The sequence below is a fragment of the Syngnathoides biaculeatus genome, chromosome 16, assembly GCF_019802595.1.
Source record: "Syngnathoides biaculeatus isolate LvHL_M chromosome 16, ASM1980259v1, whole genome shotgun sequence".
Lineage (NCBI taxonomy): Eukaryota > Metazoa > Chordata > Actinopteri > Syngnathiformes > Syngnathidae > Syngnathoides > Syngnathoides biaculeatus.
In genome coordinates this window covers 7,525,633-7,542,663 of record NC_084655.1, presented here as the reverse complement: position 1 = coordinate 7,542,663, position 17,031 = coordinate 7,525,633, and the positions used below count along the sequence as shown (strand labels likewise).

The 17,031-nt window shown below is 41.2% G+C and overlaps 1 pseudogene; it reads right to left on the bottom strand.

The window, feature by feature from the left end:
* Positions 1 to 9,780: 9,780 nt before the first annotated feature.
* On the bottom strand, positions 9,781 to 9,899 carry LOC133515171 (5S ribosomal RNA; annotated as a pseudogene).
* Between the last annotated feature and the right edge of the window lie 7,132 nt (positions 9,900 to 17,031).

Here is a 17,031-nt window from a genome sequence, read left to right as displayed (position 1 = left end):
TCGCCCTAACCCTAACCCAACTTCGCCAGGCCACAAGTTGCATATTGTTGTGGGGATAGGCCCCTCTAGAATCGCACTAGAACCAGTTGAGTAAAGAAATGAACATTGCAAAGAGGGCCTATGCAACCATCCTGGAAAATTCATCTTGGCGCTAATGACTCCTAATCATCCAATAAGGACTGTGCACCTCTATCACAGTCTGGTTTGGGGCTGCCACAAAAGAGGACAAACTCCAACTGCAATAGGCAATCAAAACTGCTGAATGGATTGTCGGCACCACCCTTGAAGACTTGCACACCACTCGAACTCGGTCCATAGTGGGCAGGATCCTTTTGGACCCTCCACATCCTGGTCACCAGCTCTTCTAGCTTCTTCCAGCAAGTAATCACTCCCAATCAATGCAAGTCAAAACTAGCAAGCATTCAAACATTTTTTTCCCTCTGGCTATTAAGTCATTAAATTCTTGATCAGCAACCCTGTTATTTTCTGCCTTGTGTCGTTGTTCGGACACACCCTCACATGCTGCTAGTCCAATCGGTATTAATATTAGTTATATATTCTGTAGACTATCAAGCAACTCGTCACTTTGAACTGCTTCCTTTGCACAATTGTCATTGCACTGGTCTATAACAGGAACCGCTAACGGGTAAGGGCACTCTGTACCAGCGTAACATAATGTGGGGTGCTGACGCACTCTTAATTGTTCTAAATGAAAAATCATTCTGAAAAGCATTTTGAACATCTGCAACTGGATGTCTTGTTCTTTGTTCTTGTTACTTTGTTTGTTTTTTCTTTCGAATGTCATACCAGGGCGGCACTGACTGCTGGAGACAAATTCCTCATGTGTTGTTACATACTTGACCATTAAAGCTGATTCAAATTCTGATTCTGATAAAGTCAGTCATGTGAACCCCTACGTTATCAATGACAGTGAGTCACATATTTCACACTTGGGATTCGGCATTAACAGTAGATAATAAAATGATATCAACATCATAGTCTATAAGTCCAGGAATTCTCATTGTCACCGTCTTCCTGCTTACAGTTATCGATCATGTCAACCGTGTGAACCACTACCCTACAAGCGACGCTCATCAGTTTGGGGTGAAATATGCAGTATTTCTCCAACCGCCACCTTCACTGATCTATTGAGGTCAAGCGGGGATGTAAAAGGGATGAAAGCATGTGGCGAGCTCCTGTAAAATGTGTCACCCCGGCGAGCATAATCGCGCAATTATGAAGCCATGAGACACTCTGACTTTATAGGGAGGGTACTTTGCGTTTTAAAAAAAAAAGTCCATCTGGGCCTTGGATGAGATCCAAAATCAGGGGCTATGGGATGCCATACATCCTCACATCTGTGGATTATTTCAATTCCCTTTTGTTTATTTTCACTGGGCAAGGTGGAGGTTGTCAGAAAAATTTGGTGATGGGAGCACTTTTATGTATCATGTGACACTGTGCACATCTGCTTAAAAGCACACATTCATGACATGTTTTTTTTTTTAATTTTATGAATTGCAAGTTTTTTTGTTCATTTCTATTGTGCAGTTATCATGAATAGTGAATGGCATCAAGTGGAGGAAAGTGAGCAGACTGATAAAACACTGATTGCGACAGTAAAAATCTGTATTTACACATCCATGATGAAGTGTGCAAAGGAGATTTTGGAGACTGTGGATTATTTCTAGTCATTCTGCTTATTTATTTGATGCATGGTGGTAGTTATGATATCATTAATTATTTTACAAAGAATGGTTTGATTATAGAGCGGCCCGGTGGATCAGCTAGGAAGCGTGTGCCTCACAGTTCTGAGGTTTGATCTTGGATCTGCCTGTGTGGCGTTTGCATGTTCTCCCCATGCCTGCGTAGGGTTTCTCCAGGCTCTGTGGTTTCCTTCCACATCCCAAAAACATGCAACATTAATTGGACACTCTAAATTGCCCCTTGGTGTCTTTGTGAGTGTGGCTGTTTGTCTCTATGTGCCCTGCGATTGGCTGGCAACCAGTTCAGGGTGTATCCTGCCTCCTGCCCGTTGTCAGCTGGGATAGGCTCCAGTACTCCCCACGACCCTTGTGGGGATAAATAGCTAAGAAGATGGATGGATGGTTTTATTATAGGAATTATTTGACATGTTGATGCATAGCCAAGCATTCACTGGTCTTTTTTTATGCTGTGGATTATTTCTAGTCATTCTGTTTTTCTATTGCATAGCGTGGGACTCATGATGGTTTCTGGTCATGAACTGCAACATTACAATAATCTGTGTGACGCAGCGCTCTTGGACTTTTTTTTTTTTTACTCTGTGGATTGTTTATAGGTAGAACATTAGAAGGATGACTAGCACATCTGCGTCACAGTTCCGAGGACCAGGGTTCAAATTCCAGCCCCGCTTGTGCAGTTTGCATGTTCTCCTTGTACCTACGTGGGTTTTCTCTTGTCACTCCGGTTTCCTCCAACATCCCCAAAACATCCAAAGTAGGTAAATTGAAGACTCTAAATTACCCATAGATATGAATGTGAGTGCAAATGGTGGTTTGCTCATACGGTTTGTGCCCTGCGATGAGCTGATGACCAATTTAGGGTGTACCCCGCCTCTTGCCCGAAGATCGCTGGGATAGGCGCCAGCACGGCCACGATCCTAGTGAGAATAAACTGTTTGGAAAATGGATGGATGGAAAGATGTAATATTTCTAGTCATACTGCTTATTTCTACTGCACAAGTTGACTGACCGCATAACTGGCAAGAAATCATACCATTATATAATTGAAATGACACCCATAAAGTCCCTCAGTGTGCTATTGATTTATTTATTTTACTATGTGTATTATTTCTAGCCATGATGGATATTTATACCATGCAAGGTGGCAGTTACCACGCATAACTGGCAAAGTACCATGGCATTACAGTGGTTGTAGGGTGAAGGTTGTATTTGTATTTCGCAAAGTGGCAGTTCTCAAGAATGAATGGCAAGGAACCGTTGGTAAGAAACAATTGCATTACAGGAAATGAGGAGGATTATGACAAATCTATGATATGTCTGCCTAAATGGGCCAGTGGACTTCTTTTCGACTCTGTGGATTACTTCAAGTTCATGTGGGCCTTGGATAAGAGCCAAAGCAGAGAGACACCCTATATCATCACATCACCCCATCACCGGCCGACAAAAAGCACCAGCATGTGGAAGGAACCAACGGCAGCGGCGCAAATATTCCATACTCCCCCAGTGTCCATTTTTTGGCAGCAAATAAAATGAACGTGGATGATTCATGAGGCAAATTACGAGCGGATCCGACCCGGTTACAACCCAGTTTGCTTGTCAGTTCACTCAAGTATTTATACGACCGTAATTAATCTCAGCCGCCACTGCCGGAGGGAGAAAAAAATAGCTGAGCAGGCTTTCTCAAAGGCCACACTTACCAGTCATGAGAAGGCAAGGAAGTAGAAAAAGATGAATAAGAGGCTGCTAATGCTGATTATCCATTTGTCTGTTTTGACTTGTTGAAATTGCACTAATTGGATTAATTGTCACAAAATGAGACCCTTTGAGAAACAGAAAAAAAAGGAGATGAGAGAGATGATTGATTTCCAGGTTTAACGTGAGACCTCTGGTGGAGCAAATATGAACAACAGTACTCTCGCTTACATAATAAATGCTGCTAGACCACTGAAGGCAGCGCTCACATCATTATGCAACACTGCATTATGGCTACTTTTCTGTCTTTCATGGTTACGGTTGTCCCTCACCATATGGAAGTTGACTTTTTCACGGGATGCAGATTTTTAAACTGTGCATATCTAAATTTAGATCGCAGATTTGGCGCTATAACGTGGGATTTCGTTGAGAACATTTTATCCTCATGGAATGTTTTTTGCAGATTTATACCCAGCACTAAGCATGCAAAACAAAGACTGCAAAAAGATAGAGAGCGTGTAACGTTTGTGGTCATTTCCTATTTACAAAAGATGACAAGGAGCAATGTGTGTGTGTGTTTGTGTCTGTGTGCGCACGGTGGAGCAGCTGGAAAGCGTTGGCCTCACAGTTCTGAGGACCCGGGTTAAATCCCAGCCCTCCCTGTATGGAGTTTGCATGTTCTCCCTGTGCCTGCGTGGGTTTTCTCTGGGCTCACCGATTTCCTCCCACATCCCAAAAACATACAACATTAATTGGACACTCTGAATTTTCCCTAGGTATGATTGTGAGTGTGGCAGTTTGTCTCCATGTGCCCTGCGATTGGCTGACAACCAGTTCAGGGTGTACCCTGCCTCCTGCCCGTTGACAGCTGAGATGGGATCCAGCACTCCCCACGACCCTTGTGAGGACAGGCGGCTAAGAAAATGGATGGATGGATATAATACAACCCCACAAGATGATGCTTCCACCTCCATGCTTCACAGCTGGTATAGTTTTCTCAGGTCTACAAGGTTCCCCCTTTTTTTCTCCAGATGTAACATTGGTCATTTTGGCCAAACACCTCCACTTTAGTTTCATCAGACCACAGAATCTTAAAGGTCTAATCCAGAGGATTTATATTGTATGTATATATCACACAAACATAGCTAATTTTTCATTAAAAAAATATATTTTAAACATTTTTAACACAACAGAAATGAAATAAATTAGCGCCAAAGTGCCCTTTTTTTTTGTAATCCGAATGCCTATGTTGTCTGTTTGAAACCGAGGCTGTGTTGAAGCTGCTGCTATGTGACGTCACACCTACACATACAATCATACATGTTGAGAGTGGGATCTCAAGGAGATGGACAGCAATGATGTAGACGTTTTTATGAAATGCTCTGTGGAAGAGATAGGAACTAAAGAGGAGGAATTTTCTTGTTCTTCCATTGTTCAAAAATCATCCCATGCAGGTGTAATTCAACCATATATGTCCCAACCGGAGTTGACTAATGTAACACAAGGACAGGATTCGGGGAGACCTGACAAAGTTGACGTGGAACTTCGCACCCAAAACAAAAACTGGTAGGTGCCTCAAGAAATATACGTACACCTTGTGGAAGAAATAATCTATTTCAAACACGTTTAAACGTCTGATGCTGCTTGCACACAACAGTGGGTCGTTTGTTGTTGTTGTTGTACTAGCAACTGAGTCGGCGTAAAACAAAAATCGAAACATTCGGTATCGTTCTGCGTTTAAAGATTTAGCCCGTATTGTAAATAATGTACCAAACTCTTTAGAGCACACACTGCCGTAGTCGAATTTCAGGAAGATCTCAGCATCAACAGTACACTAACTTTATACAGTGTCCAAATTTCATCACCTCCTAAACATTACATGGATACGGCTATTAGCTGACTTATATCTCTGTATCGGTATTTACTTACATTTAAAACGAGGTAGATACTTGTCAGTACTAAACAATTGAACACGTATATACTTACTTGCTACCAAAGCCAAGTGAATGCTGTACCGGGTTTTCAGAGCAGTCCTCCGTGAAATGCTTGGAACAAAGTACTGTCCACTTTCATTTGTATGTCTAATGCGCCCACTTTATCTTCTCAAACGTGGTCCATAACCTGCCTATCTGTTCATTTTTGGGCCATTCATGTAAAATGACTCCCTCAGCAGTTGACGCAGAACAGCTGTATACGACACACTTCCTCGCCATCTATACTAGCTTTTTCACTCTCTGGCTAAATGATGCCTTAACATGACGTCACATTCTGGGAAATTATGGAACTTGCCGAATCTCAGTGACATTTCAAACAAAATCTTGAGACTGACTTTGAAACTGAAATTTTAGCTATATTTGTATGATAGACAAATAAAATATATTTCCTCTGGATTAGACCTTTAACCAGAAGGTAAGATCTTTGTCTTGGTGTCTTTTTGCAAACTTTTTTTCTTTAGGAGTGATGGCTTCATTCTCAGTGAGTGGCTTTTCAGTCCATGTTGATACAAGACTTGTTTCACAGTGGACAATGACACTTTCTTTCCAGGTTCTTATAGGATCTTCAAGGTCTTTAGCTTTTGTTCTGGTGTTGATTTGCATATTTTGGACCGAAACACATCCATCTCTGGAACACTGAGCCCATCTCCTTCCTCAGGTGTGTGATGGCTGGACATTCCCATGGTGTTTATACTTGTGTGTAATTGTTTGAACAGATGAACGTGCGACCTTCAAACATTTGGAAATTCCACCCATGGATGATCCAGACTTGTGGAGCTTCACAATTCTTTCTCTAATTTCCTGGCCAATTTCTTTGGATTTTCTTATGATCTCAAACAAGGAAGCACAGTGTTTGGATTGTGACCTTATACAGCTCCCCATGTGTGCCTTCAATTAACTCACATGTTGTCAGTTGACCTATTTGGGGCTACGAAAGACATAACGACAATGATCTGGGCTTCCCTGTGTTCTTTAAGGTCATCGTACTTTTGTGTATGTAAACTTTTGACCGCGAAGATTTATTTTTAAATTCTCTAAGAAATTCTCACTGTCATTATTGTGGTATATAACAAAATAAAATCATTTTGGTGATCCTAACTGACCTGAAACAGGAAATGTTTAGTGTTTTCTTACAGTGTATGTAAAATACTGACGTCAACTGTGTGCAGATAACAGATCTTTGTGGGGAAGCTCTAGAACATATACGCTCTAATAAATGTGGATTACTGTATTTTGATTCATTGTGTTTACTTTTTGCATAGAGACAGTCATTATGTCAAACTGGAGAGGATGGATTGTGTTAAATAATGACGTGCCTTCTGTCACCTTTTGTGACTGTGTGGCATATTTTGAGTTGTTGTGTTTATTTTGTATTTTTACCGTCATGTTAAATTTCTTGTAACCTTGAGTTTCTTTGGTACTTTAAACCATGTTATTTTTTCCATTTTTTAAATTTTCTTTCTAGTGTTTAATGTTTACATTCCTCAGTGTGCCTTTTTTGCCCTTTAAAAAATAAATCCTTTTTTCCCGACGTACACTGCTTGATTGTCTCTGCAGTCTCATCCACCTTTTTTTTCCTCCAATACCATGCAACGCAACATAATGATCCAACCTTCTGTCTAATCTAATCAAAAACTAAGTCAAAAACCCAGATAGATCATTACAAAACAATAATGAACCGTAAAATACCAGGAAAATGCGATAGTGATGGAATGATTGTGTTGTGATTAATGTGTAACATTTCACAAACATGCCAAGAGAGTTATTTGTTTTTTTTTTTTTTTTTTGCTCTCTATTATTAATTCTATGGATTATTTCAACCAATCTGTTTATGTCTAATTTTTAGTGTGAAGGTTATGGTGTGACAAATGCAGTTTCAAATCTTACATGATGATCAGAGAAGCTACTGAGGAAGGGCCCAGGCATGCTAGAATTGTTGGCCCACAAGTGAAGTGCCTTAAATCAGACACAAATTGACCCAGACTGTGGCTCTTTTTTTTTTTTTTTTTTTTTTGTGAACCATCACATTTTATGTACACGATAACTCTGCAAAACTTTTGGATAAAACTTGATGAATTAGCTAGGACTTAAATGTGGGAGTCAGCGATTGTAGTTTGATTACATAGACTTTTTAATTGATGAACATTTTCCTGATTGATGAAACCACATTATTTTTCCCAGTACAAACGGAAAAAATCTTGAGAGGAAAAAAAAAAAGAAGCTGGATAAATCATCCTACGTGGTATTCATCACAGTGTGCGTGTGTGTGTACGTGTGTGTGCGTGTGTGGGTGTGCGTATGTGTGTGTGCTTGTGAGAGCAGCAGGTTCCTTGTCGACTGCTTTGGACAGAACATCCATCAGTGCGCAGCTCCACCATCTGCTGCTCTACTGCGGCGGCCGCCCGTCCCGCTCAGCCCTGCTTAGCGCCATCTGCAGCACACTTTCCCTCCCCACAATACGTCACAACGCTCCGAGAAGTTTTACTTGAAATAAGGCTTTTTCATTTTCTTTTTTTTTTTTCCTTTTCTTTTTTTAACCCTCTCTGGACCAAATTAAATTTTTGCAAAGAAAAAAATCTGCTACTTTCCCAAAATGATACTTTGGACTTGAAATTTTCGATTATATTAAACCTGTTGCAAATTTGCAACCCCTGCCCGGAAAGGGTTAAGGAATACAATAGTCCGTTAAAAAAAACTGCTGATTTTATCACTCTTCTGGGAGGAAAAGTGAGGAACATGTATAAAAGCTTTTCATCATAAGGATTTGATCTGTTAATCGATGGGCTCAAACTGTGTGGATTAATTACGGTGCTGACGTTAACACTGGACGTGACCCTCTACTTTTTGAATTTTAGAAGATGTAATCCCTTGACTGAGCAACAGATGGTGACAAACACAAACAAAAGGCAAAAATAAGCGCAGATGCATTTTCGATGGTGATTGTTTTTATACGACACAATGAAGCGCGCGGACTTTCCCATCTGATTTATAGACAAACAATGGACTCTGGTTGCCAGTCACTGTCAGTGCAAATATAGACAATGAAAGACTAGCAGGGCTATTCCAGACAGACTAGTCGCTAGTTAATTACAGAGTCCATACTTTATAAACAAACAATTAATTGGTCCCGGGTAAATACTAGGGCACTTACAGACAAACACTTACAGACTTGGCCTCATCAGAGCACACAAATAAGTATTCACACCTATGAACAATTTAGAGTAAATTCACATAATGCCAGACAGGAAGACCAAAGCCCACATTCAAATACAGAGCCATTCCTCTGTGAGGCTTGTTAACCACAAGAAAAATGTTCTAAAAGCTGTACTTTAATTTCCATGTGGAGTTTCCATGTTGAGTTTTCTGGTGACCTGACTCAAGGATTCAAACCGTGGAACTATGAAGCACACATGCTAACCGCCGGCTCACCATGCTGCCCAAAAAGAAGCCACCCATTTAAAAGGGGAGTCCATACACACACCCCGCAAGGTCAAAGTGTGTCACGTGTCGGCTCCATGTGATCGGAGTTCGCAGCTGGCCTCGAGTTCACCTCGCTGCCGTCACTGGGGCATCAGGTAAAATAATGATAAGGAGCCTTGAGAGGAGCTAAGAATAGAAGCCGAAATGCTGAGTGGGCAGAATGGTTGGATGGCCATTTGCGCAATGAGGTGAGCTCCCGTTTATGGGCATCACTCTGAGGGTAACGCAAGGGCAGGGTGACGAGAGGGGCCTCTTGCGGCATCCGGCAGGTGGAAAAACCTCTGATTTGTGGAGCGATGAACATGGAAGCTAGCTTCATTCAAGATCGATTAACCAACCCGACTTGAACCCCAACATGCAAACCTCTAATCCTAACATAACCATACCCTAATCCCTAGTTCTTTAACCCTTAGAACTTGTTTTAATTTTTTTTTCTTTCAATGGAAAAAAAGTGTGTTCCAAAAAGAGTTCATCCAACTAATCCAGTAGATGTTCCCTTTTTTAGATATTGGCATACTTTTAATTGGAATTCTTATAAATATTAAATTATAGTTTGGAACATGCTAGATCGTGCCACCATGACTCCCCTCCTTTGGTATTACCTTAAACCTAACCTAACTTTATCCTAATTCTCTACCTTAACCATAAAATAATAACTCCTTTCATCCTAACCTGTTATAACCCAAGCCCAAAACCCTACGTTATCGCCTAACCCTAACCCCAACCTTACCATACCGCAAGCTTTCTTCTTCTTTTCCTTTCGGCTTGTCCCGTTAGGGGTCGCCACAGCGTGTCATTTTAGATGAACGCATATTTGTTTGGCAGTTTTTTTTTTTTTTATGCCAGATGCCTTTCCTGACACAACCCCTCTGCATTTAGCCGGGGAGAGAAGCTTACAGGACCTGGTATTTCCAAACGGTCTGCCATCCAAGTACTAACCAGGGCCAAGCCCGCTTAGCTTCCGAGATCTGACGAGATCGGGCGTTCTCAGGGTAGCATGGCCGTAAATCCGTACCGCAACCCTGACTGGGGCTAATCTAACCTCCAAAGGGTTTGTTACTCCACATGTATGAAAGGTCCACATGGGAGTGCACAAGGATGACAGGACACCAGTGTAAGCATGTCCATATTTGAAAGTCCTCACAAGGTCGCCTACATGGGAGTCGGGAGGCTTTCCTCACTGGGAGATGAGTAAACCACACCTCAGCAAATTGTATGTATTTGTCATTTTTGCAAACAAAAGCGCTCTTTGCTTATTTCAAGGAGGAGACGAGCAGCAGTTAAAAGGGAATGAGTTCATCTTTTGCTGATTTCTAGGCAGCATCAAACCCAAGCCTATACCCTACCGTGACTACAAGCACAGAGTTAAAGCCCGTTTGTTAACTACAGACCCATAAAGAGCACTTTAAGATGCATTTCAGGCAGAGCAGGGAGCAGTTGGAAGCCTCCTGCAGATATACCTCTGTATTTTCTTTAATTTTTATTTTTCTACAGCTCAGGACACGGAGACTTCTCTTTATGATTGTCTCCATTTCCCTTTGCTGTTTTAATTATAAGTCTAGTTACATAGCACTCAAAAATTAGTCCACTCGGCCTTCACACATTGGTGGCACTATACTCATACTAAAATTATGACGATCTATAAATTTACATAAATTTACTTACTCAGGGTGAAATCTATGCACTTTTAGTTGGACACAAAAGCCATTATTGTTTTCGTTGGTTTTCAATAATAATTTTCAGACTCCTTCAGTGAAAGTGGATTACTTCCTCAGATCACATTATTGTGACACTGGACCCGTTCCCCTTCACCAAATTATTAAGCACTAACTCTAAATCTACTTCAACTCCTAAATCCTAAACCAACCTAAACCTGAACTTAACCCAAACATAACCTCCTATGCCTCATATTGTATCTTTCATCCCTCCATTTTCTTCCCAAGAATATCATGTTGTATGAATACTCATTTGTCAAGTACGTTCGCATTACTAAAGACCAAACCCCGTCACCTGGTACCTCGGCAGGTCGCACTCACCTCCAATGTGTGATTGATAGCGGCCTATGATATTGATGAAGATGATGATGATGATGATGATGATGATGATACATCGGTGCTCTCAGCCTGTGGCCGTCGGGTTGCCAAAAGGCATGGGATTTAGCAGAACCGCCACTGGTGTCCATCTGCACACCGGATTTGAAATGTGGCTTCGCTGCGACCCGTCTGTTGTCCGGAGCCTCTGGAGATGCGACGGGGGTGGGGAGTACAGGTCCATGCCAGGACAGGAAATATTTTGGCAGCCTCTGATAATGTGGATCAGGAAAAAAAATGTAACCTTTTTGAGCCAAGTGACATCGCTAACTGATGTTTTAAGTCTGACCTAAAAGTCACAAGGCCAAGCGAGAGCTTTTCATTTGCAGGATGAGCAAAGAATTGGCTCGGTAGCAAAGCCTCAAGAAGCCATGCCTGAAAAGTAATGTTGTAAACACTCAAGACCACCACTTGTCTCAGTCTTGCCTCCCAAATGTCTTGCTTTCGTTTCAGTGTCAGTCAGGCGGACTAGGGATTTTCTGGCAAGACCGGTCAAAACCAGCTTTTCTTCAACTTCGCTGATATGAAACTGATAAAATAACAAATACCTTCAATTCATGTGTTACTAAACGCCAGCATCTCTCTAATGACTGCAACGTTCCTCAACCACAAAGACGTCATATGGAAAACAACATGCGACGCAAAACACTCGGTGGTACACAAATGATGCCATCTAGAACTCAGTGAAACAGAGGGACAGGTTCGAACTTCAACCGCCATCTTGACAGAAAACTTAAACACGTACGCGAATGTTACTGTTACTGTAAGTAATGCCAGTGAATCTAATTTTGTCTTTCTGAGATTAATATTTCTGAAAGGAGAAACATTTAATTCCATTTTAAGTTAGTATATAGTTTGGGGGAAAAAATTACAATTGGAGATTTTTGAATGCTTTGCTTTGCTTTGCTTTGCTTTGCTTTGCTTTGCTTTGCTTTGCTTTGCTTTGCTTTGCTTTGAAGGAGTTGCAAACTGTTTTGGCTGTCAAATATCTTTAAAACAAACTCAATTTTTTCTTCTTCACTGTTCACCCTTTTTTGAGGTCTTGACTCAGTCTGAACTTTCTAGTCTAGGTCAGTTCTGACCTTGAGCAAGTCTTGGTCTGTGATAGTGTTGTCTCGAGCACAACCCTGCTGAAAAACTGGAACTTGGCTATTTTGGCACGAAGTGGCCATTTTCGGCTTATTTTCATAATTTTTAGTGTCCTCTATGAAACAAGTTGGACAAGTGATTTTGCTGGTCAGCACATCTGCCTCACAGTTCTGAGGATCTGGGTTGAAATCCAGGTTGACCTTTGTGGAGTTTGCATGCTCTCCCTCTGCTCTGTGTTTTTTATATATTTTTTTTTCGAGTACAAATTTATGTGACGTGCACCGGATGGAAGAATGTGAGCTTTTGGAGCCGGATGACGGTTAACTGATGTTTTCACTCTGACCTCAGGGCTGACAAGAGCTTGTGCTGCCTTTTGTTTGCATGACAAGAGAGATTTAGACTCCGGGTTTGCATGCTTGTATGCTGGCCTGTGAGACTGCGCTTTGGAAAATCCTGCGTGTTGGTTTAAGGCAGCTTACCAAGTGTTGTTTACTCTGACCAAATCCATTTTTTGTTCACCCTGAGGATTATGGCCAGGCTGCCACGGTGGGATAGAAGCCTAAATAAATAACTGTGATGCGAGTTCATCATTGGTGACACCTCGCCTCACTTTCAATTTGCACTTGTCTTCTCCATCCAAAGAGCCCTTGCTTTGCCTGTATGTGGCCTGTAGAGGGCGACCTCTACATGCTCCTGGAGCACGCCCTCCTTTAGCCAAACATCTCTGTGATGCTGCAGTGTCCTGATTGTATTGCTGAATCTTACAACATAACCTAAAACCACCTTAGCCTTCAACAAATAATGGAACCGTTTGAACCTTAACTTAAAATTTATCCTACCTTAATCCAAAACCTAACCTTCCTTATGACACTAGCCTAACCTCTAACCCACAGACTGAACCAAACCTTAATTGTAAGAATTACCCTAACGCTATCTAAATCTGGGGGGGGAGTACTCCCGCCACCTTACTTACCAACTTTTCAAAGGTGCACTCACTCCACTATCCTAATCACCCCTCTTACTTTAACATCCCCACTCCACTAACCTGTATAACCTTAATTAACCCGCCTATGTTTTGAATATGTCATCCTCTTATAAGTATTTTTAAATTGTTTTTTTTTTTTAACTTTTGTTTCAATCAGTGTTTTTTTTTCTCTCCTGTCTTTTCTTCATGTTTTTATCCAGAAGGGTTTTTAAAAGCAGTGGAAGACCAATGACACCCCTACATTTGTAATTCAAATGTTGAGCATCACCACCTGACCTAACCTTACCCTATCATAGTTGTAATACCTATTTCAAATTAAAATTGTTAACACTACCTAACACATAATCCTACACAGTACTGTTTACACTAATTTTAAACCTGTCCACCAGTTCGACCTAACTACCCCATAATCCCTAAATTTAACCCCACCCCTCACGTTTCTTTTACCCTAACCCTAACCATAACCCTGCCCAAATCCTAACCCAGAAAACTATTCTGTATACTTATGGCTTGATAAAATACAAATATGTTCCCAATGTTTTAGTTCCAATTATTACAAGTATATTCAGAAAATATTCCCATTTATTGATTATTATATTGAATCAAATCAAATTTATCAAATGTTGCAAATCATGTGATCGATACAAAAATTTCTGAAAAAAAATGATTGTAATTTCATTTTTTTTTTAAAATGAGTCCATTGTTTCATTTACACATGTGGAACTTCTGGATCTGTAGTACTGATGTGATGTTTAAAAATAAATACTGATTAAAATCTAGAATTCATTTTAGATTTATATCAATTTCTTCATCTGTCTGGAAATCTTGACAACATTGACTGTCTCATCGAAACACACAAACATAAGTGGTAAATTTTCAAAAAGAGGTTTCCATTGTCCCTCTGCCTTATTAATGTATAAATGAAAATATCATTTATAGGAGTGCATAAAAAAGAAGACACAGAAGGGTTGCACCAAACCAATCTCCTTTGAAGTGAAGGTAGCGAGTGACATTTTGCAATATTGAATTTTTTTAAAATATTTTTACAGGAGGTATTCATTTTCACAGAACTGTATTGCAAAGGCGGCACAGCATTTTGAATAATTTGGGCATTTCTTCACTCCTGAAACTTTAATCTTTAACCTTCACACGAAATCCTGAGTAACAGTCGATTTCTGAATGTCGTTTATTTGGTCACTACTCATGTGGTGTGAAAAATTGCACTTAATGTGTTATTTAACCCCAGGGGCTTCATTGGACCACCCCGACGAGCCAGTTCTGGCTTTCAGGCCATACATTTGACATCACTGCTGTCCTTCAAATTCAAGGTTTTCTCATCTGAAAATCTCAGACCCAGCACGTTTTCTAGCGTCACCGTGAAGTTACGTAGGTGAAAGCTGAGATGCGACAGCTCAATGCTGCGAGACGGCCGAGATAAATTCAGCCTCCCTCACGGGATGTATGACGGCCAATATCACCTCTCCTTTTTTATCCTCTACCGCCTCAGTCGCAGGACTGCCTCTGAAAATAGCTCTGGGCAAACCCAGATAAAAAGAAGCAAATGGTGTTCACAAAGGCCACCGCAGCGCAGGAGGTTTTCATTCTGGAGCTGTTTTTTTTTTTTTTTCCCTTCTCCCGCTTCTACCATATTGTCCTGTGAAGCGACAGGAAGGCCAGGCCACAGAGGGGAGAGCATATGTTTGCCTTTTGCCTTTCCTTCTGCTGCTGGTACTCACATGTGTTACTTCCTCTCCTACCGGCCCACCTGTGCAGACCCAAGACTTGCAGATTACGCGCAATGCCAGACCACCAGAGCAGCGGACATGTGACTGTCACATCTATATCATACGAGGGTTTGATGTAATGTACTTTGTATCAGAAATGCTTGGAACTTGAAATTCATAGAGGATCACAACCTAGCCAAATTGATCACCCACTTCCAGGTGAACATGTACATTTGGTAGCTGATGGCAGATAGCCATCTATCCATTTTCTTAGCCGCTTATCCTCATAAGGGTCGCAGAGTGCTGGAGCCTATCCCAACTGTCAATGAGCAGGAGGCAGGGTACACCCTGAACTGGTTTCCAGCCAATCGCAGGGCACATTGAGACAAACAGTCGCACTCACAATCACAACTAGGGGAAATTTTAGTGTGTTCAATTAATGTTGCATGTTTTTGTGATGTGGGAGCAAACCGGAGTGGCTGGAGAAAACCCACACAGACACGGGGAGAACATGCAAACTCCACACAGGGAGGGCTGGGATTGAACCCAGGTCCTCAGAGCTGTGAGGCCATCGCTTTCCGTGTTGCCCAATGGCAGATATAATCCAGGAAAAATGATCTTGGTTGCAACCCCAAAAGTGTCTGTTTTGGGAAAAAAGTAGTTTCCAAGTCAGTTTCACTTAGCAGTATGAAATGTAGTATGAATGTCTACCAAAGAGAGACCGTAAATAGGAGGCCAGCATGTTAGAACGCGGGGTTATGTACGTGCAATCGACGTATTGGCCACCCCTGAATCAAGCGACACGATGCATGATAGGCTGACGTCTTTTGCATGCCGCCACGCAATTGACCAAAACTAGAGTTCCAGATCGACCAGTCCATCACGATCGACATATTGAGTACCCCTGACTTAATCCATATACTTGAAAAATGGGCGATACTAAACTTTGAATAATTTGAGGTTTTGTCAGCACGTGTGGGTGTGGTATGGTGGAAAGTTTCCTGATTTGTCATGAAGCAACAAACTAACAACTCAGTTCAGGATTGATTAAAAATTCCACCCCATAAGCCAGTTTGACGAAGCAAAATGAAATTTGTTCAGCAAGTCAATCATGAATAGACAGTCTCATGAAGCTATGCCTGAAAAGACAGAAGTCTGCTACTTTGGTTTGAAGTCGTATGTAGTGTATTTTTAGTCAATTGGAGCAGTCCTTCACAAACTTTTCCTTCAGATTTTGCTCAATTGTTGTAGAGTTCCCATGTGAACCGCATAAAAAGATGGACAGACGCTGATCTGCAAAAAATTGGGTTTTTTGTCATTGTGTGTAGCACTAGTATGGAAGTAAAGTTGAATGATTCCTCATAAAACACGGACAGCTCAGTCAGATCTTGACCATGCATCTTGTATGTGATGGAGATCCCATCCTAAAAAAGTTCATCGGCTCCTCCTACTAGCGGAAATTTATAGACGCAATAAATCTGCTCGGATTACTGTACTTCCAAACTCCGTCCAGTACAAATCCAACTTTTTGTGTGGGAAAACAAGTGTCCTTTCTTGAATGGTGAATGATTCATTTCCAAGTAAAAATTTTAATGTGTTTACCGACATAAAAACTTTGCAGGCAGAACAAGTCAATGATTTTTTTTTTTTAACAAAACCCAAAGAGCGTTACATTTAAAGCAGCAAACGGAAGACAGCATTCGTGACAGCAAGCCAATACCTAATCTTGCATTTCGAAGCTCCACTTGTTTGCTGCATTGATCACCTCTTGGATGGAAGAGCTCAGCAAGCCGTTGATCAGATGCTGAGGTTTTGTGGGCATGTATTACGCCACGTGATCAATACAGATCACATGGTGCATCCACAGAGCGCCCTGATGTCCTCCATCTTTCCAAGAAAGAGCCCCCCCCCCGACCCCACACTTATCCGCAGAAACAAAATGAAGATTAATGACTTTTTGTGCTCTGCTACAGTTTGAAATTGTCTTTTGGTTTTGACATTACAACGTATGCAAACATAAGCGGGGCGTGCAGAAACTGACTCATCAAATAATTTTGCCATCAGTGACAAAATTATGACAAAATTACAAACAAAAAGAAACACAAAAAATCACGGAAGAACATCATAACTCATAATGAGTGGTGGGAAGTGAACAAGTTAAAAAATTTTTAGGTATGTTTACTTTTTTCTTTTTTTTTTTGGTCTGACGTTTCACTGATGCTGTAGTGGTTCACAAGCCTGACTTTGGGGTAT